This window comes from Lontra canadensis, unplaced genomic scaffold, assembly GCF_010015895.1.
Source record: "Lontra canadensis isolate GAN:19392208 unplaced genomic scaffold, GSC_riverotter_1.0 scaffold57, whole genome shotgun sequence".
NCBI lineage: Eukaryota > Metazoa > Chordata > Mammalia > Carnivora > Mustelidae > Lontra > Lontra canadensis.
The window spans coordinates 7,328,042-7,340,520 of record NW_022631051.1 but is presented as its reverse complement, the minus strand read 5'-3'; positions in this window follow the sequence as shown (position 1 = coordinate 7,340,520).

The following is a 12,479-nucleotide window of genomic DNA, read 5'->3' as shown; positions in this document are numbered from 1 at the left end:
ATCTTTTCATCTGCTAATGAAAATTTGGATTGTTGCCAAATTTTGATGGCTACAAATAAAGTGGCAATGAACATTAGTACAGATTCATATTTGTATGAATATATGTGTTCTTTACTCTTAAGGAAATATCTCTGTGTGGAATGGCTGAATTCTATAGTAATTACAACTTTAACATTTTAGAAACTGTCAAATGATTTTCCAAAGGGATTGTACCATCTTTAATATCCACCAGCAGTGTATGGGAGTACCAACTGTTCTAGTCCCTTCCGACACTTGTATTCAGTCTTGCCATTTTATATGTTCTGGTGGGTTTGCAAGGATACCCTCATTAAGGTTTTAATTTGCATTTCACTAATAACCTATGGTGTTGAACATTTTTTGTGTGCTGATGTGCCATTGGTATATCTTCATTCATAACATATCTGTTCAAATTGTCCATTTTTCATTGTTTTTATTTTTTAATTGTTCTGCTTTGCGGGTTTTTTTTTTTTTAAATTCCAGGAAGATGTCTATATCAGACGACTAAGACGGTCCCCAATAATTCTGCCTCCTCAGGCACATGTCCTGGTGTGATCTCATTTTGAGTGTGGGTTGACTGAGCAAATGGCCTCTAATAAGCAGAGTAGGCAAAAGTAATGGGGCATAACTTCTTCAACGAGGTTACAAACGACCATGACTGGTATTTTACTAGTACTCTCTCTGACCGGTATTTTCTCTCTGGCTTTACATGCATGTTACTCTGATGATGCAAGCTGGAGAGGCCCACGTAGCAAGGAACAAGCGGTGACTTCTGGCCAGTCACTGATGAGGAACTGAGTCCTTCAATCCAACAGCCCTTCAGAATCTGGATCCTGTCAAAAACCATGTGAAAGGGTTTGTAAATGGATCTTTCCCTAACTGAGCCTTCAGATGAGATTTCATGACTTTTCTTTCTGAATGTGTTAATATGAATAATTACAATGATTAATTTTCTAGTGTTAAACCTACCTTACATCTCTGGTGTCACTTGGACATGATGTGTAATCCTTTTCATGTCCTTGGATTTTATTTGCTGAAATATTGTTTGGAGTTTTTACGTGTATTTTCATGAACATATTGGTCTGTAGTTTTATTACTTTTTTAAAATAATGTTTTTATCTGGGTTTGGTTTTAGGCAGTGCTGGCTTTGTAGAATGAGTTTGGAACTATTTGCTTCTTTCAATTTTCTGGAAGTGATTGTGTATAAATAGTATTATTTTTTCTTACATGTTTGGTATTCTTCACAAGTGAAATCTTCTTGGTCTGTTGTTACTTTGTGGGAATATTTTAAAATACAGTTTCAATTTCTTTGTTAGAAAAAGGGTTATTCTAGTTTTTGCGTAGGCTTTAGTGGTTTTTATCTTTCAAGGAATTTGTATAATTGACCTAAGTAGTAAAATATATAAGCCTAAAACTGTTCATTTTATTCCCTTATTATCCTTCTAGCATGTGTTCTAATTGTAATCATATTAGTTCTCTTATTTCTAATAACGGTAACTTGTGTCTTCTCTCTTTTTCTCCTTATCTATCTGATTACAGGTTAATCAATTTTATTGATCTTCTCAAAGAACCAGCCATTGGTTTCTTGAGTCATCTATTTTTTCCTATTTCTTAACTCACTGATTTTGGTTTTAATCTGTATTATTTTTTATCCTTTTTTAAATTTAATTTGCATTTCTTTTTCTAGTTCGTTAAGGTAGTAGCAGCTTAGGTCACTGATATGAAAAAAAAAATTTAATATAGACATTTAGTGCTATAAATTTCCCCCTAAATACTGTTTTAGTGACACCCACACATTTTTAGATGCTATTATCATTTTCATTTATTTTAATATTTTTAAATTTCCTTTCTTATTTCTTTTTTGAGCCATAGATCACTTAGAGGTATGTTATGCATTTCTTAATATTTGTTGATTTTCTCAATATATTTCTATTTATTTTAATTCTATTGTGACAGAGAACATAATTTGTAAGAATTCTTTATATCTAGATTTGTTTCAGAATATAGTCTATCTTGCTAAATGTTCTTTGTATATTTGAAAAGAATGTGAATTCTGATCATGTGTTGAGTATTTAAAAAAATAACAAATTAGTCAATAGTATTTAATTTCTCTATATCCTTATTGATTTTCTTTTTGCTTTTTCCATCAATTATTATTAAATGAGCATTGAAATCTCCTACTATATTTGTGGATCATGCTTTTCCTTCTTACATTTCCAGCAGTTTTGGGGTCATGCATATGTACATAAACCTTTAGGATTTTTATGTCCTCTCCTGAATTGATACTTTAATCACTATGAAACATACTACTTTATCTCTGGTAATGATCTTTCTCTGAAATCTACTTTGATATTAATATAGTCCCTCTAGATTTCTTTTTTTTTTGTTTCATGTTAGCATGATATATCCTTTTCTATTGCTTTACTTTTAAAAATTTGTAATTTTTTCTACAAATTAAAAAAAATTTTTTAAGTAAAAAAAAAAAACTTTAAAAAATCCCTTGTATTTAATGTATATTGTAGTAGGAAATATCAAGTAGAGTCTTGCTTTTTCAACAAATTTGAAAATCTCTGCCTTTTAATTGGGGTTTATAGGCTTTTACAGCACACACTTTTTAAAAGATTTTATTTATTTGACAGAGAGAGAGAGCACAAGCCGGCAGAGCAGGAGAGGGAGAAGCAGGCTCTCTAGTGAGCAAGGAGTCTGATGTGGGGCTCAATGGGATCATGAGATGGGATCATGACCTGAGCTAAAGGCAGATAGATGCTTAACCAACTGAGCCACCCAGGTGTCCTATAACACACACTAATGCAGTCCCTTTTTAAGTAATATTATACTGTTTTACATATGGTGTAACATCCTTATGATAGTGTACTTCCATTTCATCCCTACCAACTTTGGTACTATTGTTGTCACATATTTTACTATACATACATTAAAACCCCACGGTACATTATTATTTTTGTTTAAACAGTCAATTATCATGTTTATTTCTACTTATAATGTCAATGTCCAATTGAGATGTTATAATCTGTTTTGCTTTTCTCAAGTTTTCTTTATAATTTCAGTAATTTCTGATAAAAGATATGTGTGTGTGTGTGTATAAATTTTCTATTTTAAGGCCATAGCTTTTTGTAACCTAAAGTTCCATGGCAAGCATATCTTCATTATGTACCATACCTTTCTTTAATAGGAAAATCATCTTCTTTGTTCAATGCTTTCATCCTTGAATTTTATACTGAAAAATAATTTTCCGTTTTCTTTATTATTATCTTTTGTGTGTTTTAGAGGGTATGAAATGGAAATTATTGTCCCTGTCTATTAAAATGATAATCAATTTACATTATTTACATTACATGTATTTTGGGGGGGATTATAATATCTACATTCTGTTTGTCAACTGAAGTTAGTAATGGTTCTTTAGACTTAATAGCCTCCAACTTCGCATCGGCTTCCAGATATTCATACCTTTACTTACTTGTTTACAAATTCTTCATTTTCACCCCACTGGACTGAGGTAGAATTTATATCCAGTTCAATTTGCCCATTTGGAGTTTGATAGATTTTAGTAGTTGTATATGGTCTTCTGACCACCATCAAATTCAGTTTCCTTGTGCTCCTGGGCAACTAGGAAATTTCCCCCTGTCCCCACCATAGGCGACCACTGATCTATAATCCATCTCCATAGTTTCCCCTCTTTTGTAATTTCATATAACCTGAATCACACAGTATGTATTATTTTATGTGTAATCCTTTTACTTACATTTTTGTGTGTGTCAATAGTTTGTTTTTATTGCTAAGCAGTATTCTATGCTATAGATACACTGTAATTTGCTAATCCACCCACCCGTTGATCAGTATTTGAATTGTTTCCAGTTTTGAGCCATTGTGAATAAAGCAGCTATAAATATTCACGTGCATTTCTGTGTGAACAGATGTTTTAATTTTTCTTGAGTAAATCCTAACCGCGGGATAGCTGGTTCATATGGTAAGTGTATATTTAACTTTATATGATGCTAATATTGACAGTTTTTAAATTTTAGTCATTAAGGAAACTGAATAGTAATCACTTGTTATGGTTTTAAATTTACATTGCCCTGATTACTAATGGTATTGGACAACATTGTATGTTTTGTTTTGTTTTTAAATATTTTATTTATTCATTTGAGAGAGAGAGAGAGAGCATGAGAAGGGAGAGGGTCAGAGGGAGAAGCAGACTTCCTGCGGAGCAGGGAGCCTGATGCGGGACTGGAGCCCCATGCGGGACTTAATCCCAGGACTGCACGATCATGACCCGAGCCCAAGGCAGTTACTTAACCAAGTGAGCCACCCAGGTGCCCTGACATTGTATGTTTTTAATGGCTGTTCATATATTGTCTTTTGTCTGTGTCTATTGGTAAATGTTTCTTATTTTTCAGCCAGTGAGTTTCTTATTATCAAGTTGTAAGACTTTCTTTTTTTTTTTTCCATTTTATTTTATTTTATTTTATTTTATTTTATTTCTTTCCAGTGTTCCAAAATTCAACTCTGGACCCATGTCCTTAGTCTATGTGTTATGTAAACATTTGCTCTCACTCTGCAGATTACCTTTTCAATTTCTCAACTCTATCATTTGAAGAACACAAGTTTCTAATCTTAATGAGGTCAGTTTTATCATATTTTTTCATATATTGTTTTTGGGTTGTGTGTCTCTTTGAGAAATTCTTGCCTAAGCCCATGAAACATTGATTTTCTTTTGTATTTCCTTCTAGAAACTTTGAGAATTTTAGCTCCTACACTTAAATCCTGTGTTTCATTTTGTATCATTTTTATGTACGTTGTAAAACAGTGGTTGAGGTTAAGTTTTTTCCTAAACTGGTGCCCAGTTGTTAGAACAAACATTCTTTCAAATGACTTTTCTTTCCCATTGAATTCCCTTGGAAACTTGCCAAAAATTGACTATATTTGTTTATATCTGTTTTTGTATACTCTGTTCTGTTCCATGGTTGTTTATTCTCATGCCAGTGCCACACTCTTTTGATTATTTTACTGTTCTTACAATTCTTGAAAACAAATAATATAAGCCTTCCAAATTTGTTCTTTTTTTTTTCCCAATTTATTTTGGTTGTTCTAGATCATTTTCATGGTTCTGAAAATGATACCATTAATAGTTTCCAATATTTATTCTTGCTTTTATCCTTTGGCTCCAAAGGGTAGGCAATGTATCCTACTAAAGTTACATTTCTTGGCAGCCTTTGGCTCACATAAATATGGTCATGTGACAAGAGTCTGGTCAATTTGATGCAAGTGTGAATGTTGTATAGGACTGTGAAGAAGTCTCTTTCAAAAGTGGGTGGTGGGGGAGAGGCAAGTTCTTTTCTGGTTTTCCTGTCATTCTTGCTCCTCTTGCTTGCAGGGCAGAAATAATGACTAGAGCTTTAACAGATAACTTTAAACTTTGAGCTGAGGAAAGACATAAGCCAGCACTGAAGAGCAGAAAATAGATGCTAGAGGTCCCTTCATTTTTTGCTTCCTTTTTTAATTCAAGGAGTCACCATATTGATCTTTCTATATTCTTTTACATAAGAAAAAAACCTTTTGTCTTGCTTGATTTACTGGTATTTTGAGTTGTTCCATTGCATGTAACCAAATCCATCCTTAATGGACACAAATTCTATGATATACATTATTTCTGTCTGCTCATTTTAAAGAATTAGTCTGTTTCCAAAGTATTGTGGATCACTTTTTTTTTCTGCTGTGTTTTGAATCCTATCTTGATTCATGGGGCTAGTTTGAATTTCCCCATTAAAATCATAGAGGTCCTAGATAGTGATGGCTTATACTGTTTTCAGTGTACTTTTTGTATACCTACCCAGTGCTCATTCTCCTCCACCTCTTTCAAATAGTACCAGATGTTCATTCGTGTATGAATTCCTCCCCAGTCAGCTCATACGTGTAGGAGAAAACTCATCCTTATCTCCAGGGTGTCACTTTTGGCTATGTCTACTAACATATTCTATTGCCCTCATCAAAGATAACTACTCACCATTGGGCAGATTGTTCCTGTGGCCACTCTATGCCTTGTAATACTGTGAAAACCTTAGTGAACAGATGGAAACCTATATAGCTGGATTAAGAATTCCTGTATTCTGATGCTGGCGAGGATGCGGAGAAAGGGGAACCCTCCTACACTGTTGGTGGGAATGCAAGCTGGTGCAACCACTCTGGAAAACAGCATGGAGGTTCCTCAAAATGTTGAAAATAGAGCTACCCTATGACCCAGCAATTGCACTACTAGGTATTTACCCTAAAGATACAAACGTAGTGATCCGAAGGGGCACGTGCACCCGAATGTTTATAGCAGCAATGTCTACAATAGCCAAACTATGGAAAGAACCTAGATGTCCATCAACAGATGAATGGATCAAGAAGATGTGGTATATATACACAATGGAATACTATGCAGCCATCAAAAGAAATGAAATCTTGCCATTTGCGACGACATGGATGGAACTAGAGGGTATCATGCTGAGCGAAATAAGTCAATCGGAGAAAGACAACTACCATATGATCTCCCTAATATGAGGGAGTGGAGATACAACATGGGGGTTAAGGGGGTAGGAGAAGATTTAATGAAACAAGATGGGATTGGGAGGGAGACAAACCATAAGTGACTCTTAATCTCACAAAACAAACTGAGGGTTGCTGGGGGGAGGGGGGTTGAGGGGGGGGTGGGGTTATGGACACTGGGGAGGGTATGTGCTATGGTGAGTGCTGTGAAGTACGTAAACCTGGCAATTCACAGACCTGTACCCCTGGGGATAAAAATATATGTTTATAAAAAATAAAAAAAAAAAGATAGGGAAATCTCAGTCCACCACAAAGGCTGTAATTTTCCCCCCCATTTTTCTTTCCAAAATAAAAATTTCTTTGAGGTGTGCTTGCTTCGGCAGCACATATACTAAAAAAAAAAAAAAAAAAAAAAAAAAATTCCTGTATTCCACTCCATAATTGGACATTCAAGTACATGAGCCAATAAATTCTGATTAATATTTAATGCAGTGTGAGTTGAGTTTTCTGGAATATAAAGACAATGGAATAATAAATGACATGTTCTTTTTTAAGCTCTTCAAGGAAATAGAGAAAGAGCTATGACTGTGGGCACTGGAGGTCATGGAGCTTTGTCTCTCAGTGTTTTCTCTTGGTATTTGTAAATATCCATTGCCCAAAAGTCAAGGTTTCTGTGTTGGGAATGAAGGGTGTCAGAATATGCCACTTCGGCATAAGGAGTGTTTTGAGCTGAAGGCAATTGAGAAGAAGCAGATAGAAGAGAAACTCCATGCTCCTTTCCCCATTTGCCTAAAAGCAGGACATACATTTCAAAGGTGTCCCTCCTTCCTTGTCTACCAGAAAGGACAAAAGTTACTCACCAGAGATAATGTCAGACTCTATGAGCCTGGGAATGGTACAAGAGAAATCTTTATAACAAACTTTACCAACTAGTCTTTACCGTCAGTTGACGGTCCTTTAGTTTGCCAACCTCAGAAGCTTAAAATTGTTTTCCTTTGTCCTGTCATTTCTCCACAAATTTATCGTTCTTTGTTAAAGATGCTATATAGACCTGAGTTCTAAGCCAACCCTTTGAGGCACTCATTTTTCTCTGGGTCTCTCCCATGTGTACATGGGGAATACATATAACAAACTGTTTGTTTTTCTCTTGCTAATCTTTCTTTTATTACGGGGATCTCAGCCAAGAACTCAGAAGCATAGAGGACGAAATATTTTCCTTCCCCTATGGGAGTATACCACAAAGAATTGGAATATCCCTCTTAAGTTTGATTTTTCTCTCCACTCTGATGGTGAATTAACTACTTTGCTGTGAAGTTACTTTACATAGACAGACTTCGAATAAGGACATTTAGTTTGAGATGTTTACATGCTTATTTTTCTGTCTTAATTTGCTCAAGTTGAAAGTCAACTGCCAAAAATGATTCCAAGATTTTTAGAAGTGCTCCTCCAAAATTTTATCTCTTGCTTCTAGAATCCCCTTCCAGATTAGGAGGATGTTATGCACATGTCAAAAACATGCATGAGGGTAACAGAGAGCCACGTTAGAAGGGAAAAAGCAAACTGAGGGACACCTCCTTGTTGCTCCATCACCAGGAAAGTGTTTGTCCATTTTGTTCCTAGCTTTCTTCTTGTCCTTCCAAATCTGGGTATAGTCTGACTGTTAAATATTTCCTCAGCTTACCTCAAGCAACACTGCAGTGTTCTCTCACAAATGAAACTTGTGTGGAAGAGTATGTTGAGAGGCATTTTATTAGTAAGTCTGCAGGTATATGTAGAGGGAGATAAAATTAATTTTAGGACAATTGAGATTTTATATATGTATATATTTTCTGTGATAATAATAAATTACAATTACTAATTTATCATGAAGTATCTTGCTTACATTATCTCATTTAAAACTCCTATCAGTATGTACAAGGAAAGTGGTATTAACCCATTTTCTACGTGAGGAAGATTACTCTGAGAAGTTAAGTGATGTTCTTAAGATTATTCAGTTGTTAAGTGATGAAGCTGGGATTTGAATCCAATTATGCCCAACTCCCAAATTTATTAATTTTCTGCATTGCCAGGTTGCTTGTAATCCAATTATGATATCAAAAATCCATCTTGTTGCAATACACAGAGGTTGAGAAATTGCCTGAAAGGTGGATTACCTATGTCATGCTCCTGCACTTGTGATGTACTATCTAGATGGGATTGATTAGAACTAGAAGAGCCTACTCAGAGGGAGAGCAACACTTCAGAACTGAATTTATAGGTGTACAATGCCCCAAGGGTGGGCATGGAAGCAATTTGGGAAATTGCTTTCTCTAAAGAAGTTAAATAATAGAATTCTTTCCCATCTGCCTTTACGAGGTCATAATCTTGTTTTGATACAACTATTAAAGCAATTGACATCTCATATCCTTTTCTACTAATTGACCAGAGTCATATTTTTTTGAAAGGTTTATTGAACAGATCTTTAAGTCAGAGAGAACATGAATGAAAGTCAGTTTCTCCTGGTTATTTATGGAGATTTTAGTCAAGTTTATTATCATTTTAAGTCTGCAAAATGGAGAAAACAGAATTAACCATGCATACTTCGTTTGAGTGTTTTGATAAAAGGAAGGATATTAGGCACCAGGCACTTGCTAGCTATAGCTGTTGCTATTGGTGCTCCCCAGACTGTCTACTCTTAAAAGGGCTCCTTAATTAGAGTTAATTAATTGTGGCTAATGTTCTGGTTTAGATCATCGAGGGTGAAATCGCTGGAAGAAGGAGAAAGTTGTGGGTGGTGTCCTGGGCAATCTACTTTTATGGCCTCCCCTTGCTGGCAGTACTGAGCAGTGGTCACTTATCCAGGACATTTAGAACAAGTCATTTAATTCTTGCTATGTCAGATGCACAAATCAAATGGAAGCTTATAAACCAAAACATAGACACAGGGGTTACAAAATGAGTCATTTTTATTGAAGTGATTTATGGCCCTTTTGGATAGGAAATGTTAAAGGAAGGGGCAACCTAAATGTTTTTAATTATTTATGTTTTTATTGTACCAATGGAAGCCTCTGGTTCTCTCCAGCTTGGACTCATGCTAAAGGAGAAAACTCATGATAATGGAAGACTCAGCTCTCGTGTTGGTAACTGAAAATATTATTCATGCTCATCAAAGTGCTTCACGGAAGTCATTTAATGTTGTGTCTCTTCAGTTGAAAGTATGCTGACTATACTGATGGTTTCTTCTAATGCATAGTAAACAAACAGCGACAGACTGGCTCGTGTCTTCCCTTCCAGATTCTTTGTCCTTATCTTTGCATTGATAGTTTCCCTAGATGTATATTTTCTTATTTAATAAATAAGTATTTAGCACCACATTCCCAAACAGTCCCTGACAATGAAAAGCTGTCCTCCACAGGACCCTACCAGACCTCAGAGATAAAGACTGGACCCCCACCAGCTCAGGGTCCAGATACACAGGTAACAGATCAGAGTGGGTTGGCTTTGAGCCCTGTGGGATAGTCACACCTGAGTTGGCCATGACAAGAGCGCCTCATTCCAATCAATGCCTCTGAGTGCCACTCTCTCCTCATTGGTCACACTGGGATGGTTATACTGGTGCTGCTTGCTTTACAAGCAATTTGTGGGAATCAAATGAGTTAATGCACTTGTCATTTGAATGCATCTGAAAGAGGAAGACATTAATTTTTCCTGTCTCATTTCTGCTCTTCACACTTGTTATCATCTCCCCTGACTGTGTGGTCCTCAGCACAGACATGCCTATGAGAACAGGAAGAGTGAGGAAAAGAGGACTCAACTTTAGAGGGAGCAAGATTTAGGACTTCCAGTACTGCACTTGGACAAAAACTGTACCATACCATGGAGGATTTGTTTTGCTTGTGTTCATTTACTTGGCTTCTCACTATAAAGTTGGACATATTTTGTTTTCCAGTGTTTGGGAGCAACAGTCAGTGACCTCATTTGGACGTGTGGAAATCTCTGTGGGCATGGCAGTCTGCAGAGGCATATCAGCTCTCTGCTGTGGCTGTGGCATCCTTACTTCATTCTTCCTTCTGGCTTTTATTTTCCCTTCACTTCCAGCTCCTCGACTTCCGGATTTTCAGACAAATCACTTTGGGTGTTTCATCTTTTGGGATCACTATGAGCAACTTAACAAAATAGGAAAGACAACTTAAAGGAAGAATGACAGAAGGGACATTCTTATAATTATCATTTGCAGGTTCCTTCTTTCTTTGGTTGTGGCCACATGGAGAGTGGGAGACAGGTTTTGTGGAAGGAAAAATATCAAGTGACTTATGTCAACTGATTATTTGGAAAAAAAAAAACAAAAAACCTTACAGTTGGATTATAGTAAATTTGACACACAATAAGCTGTACTTCTTTATCTTTTTTTATTTTTCAAGCTGAACTTCTTTAAAGTGTACAACTGGATGTCATAATCTACTGATTTTATGACTTTTTTCATTCCTGAGTCTATTTCTACTGACTGATTATTGTCTTCAGTATGGCTTGTTTTCTCCTACTTCTGCACACCTGATAATTTCTGAAGGAATGCCCAACATTGTGATCGTCTGTTGTCAATTACTAGAATTTTTGGTGTTCCCTGAAATATGTATAAGTTACTTTCTGGAACACAGTTAAGTTCTTTGGGAACAGCTTAATTCTTTTAAAGCTTGCCTTTGATTTTGTTAAGCAGTATCAGTGCAGCCATCAGCATAGGACCTCTTTGTCTCGTTACTGAGGTAACATTGTTCTGAGTACTTATGTTTTTGCCCTATGACTTGCAAGGTTTATCACAGTCTGACTGGTGGGGGCTAACAGTATGATTGGCCGTGTGTGAGCTGCAGGAATTATTTCATTTGCCTTTTGCAATGTTTCTTTCCCAGGGCTTGGATAATTTCCTCATATACATGTCTTTTGAGGCAAGAGTTTAATTTTGGTTCCAGTTACTTCATCATTGTCAGAGTGGAAGTTTGTTTTGTTTCTTTAAAAAAAAAATTGGAATCCTTTTTAAATACTATCTATGCCAGCTGATTCTTATCACGGGAGAGAAACTGTTCCCTGCCCCCAGCACATATGGCAAACCTGGATGGGAACAGCATTGGTGATACCAGGAAAGACCATGGGGTAAATGAATTAAAATTGGGAAGTAGGAGAGAAAATGAGTTTGTTTCAGGATGGTTATGAAGACCATCTAGGCCCCTAAAAACTTTCAGAATGGCTTTATGTCACAATGACAAATGAAAGATTCAGAACACTGGTTGGCTCTATCCCAGCTACCCTAATTCAAACACTGACATCTCTCACAGTAATTCCATTGCAATATATGGTGGTATATAAGTGTATCTTGAACTCTATCTACAATGAATTCCCATGCTCAGTGAAGTCCCAAGAATAGCATTAATAGTGATGTTCCAGAAAATGTAGTCATAGGAATTATCCCCATGTTTCAGTTATGTTGCCAGTAGCAACAAGATCACATATGCAATTGTGTTATTTATAAGGAGATATTGAAGAGATTATTTAAAAGGGGTGGGCCTGATATAGGAATAGCACAGCACCCCAAAACTAGTAAGAACACTTGGGGCTAGGGGATTATTAGTGAAATGCATGGAAAGAGGGAGGATGTTTGTAAATAGTCATTGTTGGTCAAGGGATAGAATCATTCTCAATGACATCACTAACAAAGAGCCAGGGAAATAGACGTCCAACCTCACACTGACTTCTCCCAAAATTCCTTGCAAATGCTTGTTGCCAAACCAAACTGAGATCCAATTGGCCAAACCAATCATTTGAGTCCAAGGATGCAGTTTATACATTTCAGCCCTCCGTGAAATACGGCAGGGGATAAAAGAGTGACTCTTGAAAGGCAGTCACGACCTTGGAAGGCAAAGAGGGCACCTATCACACTCATT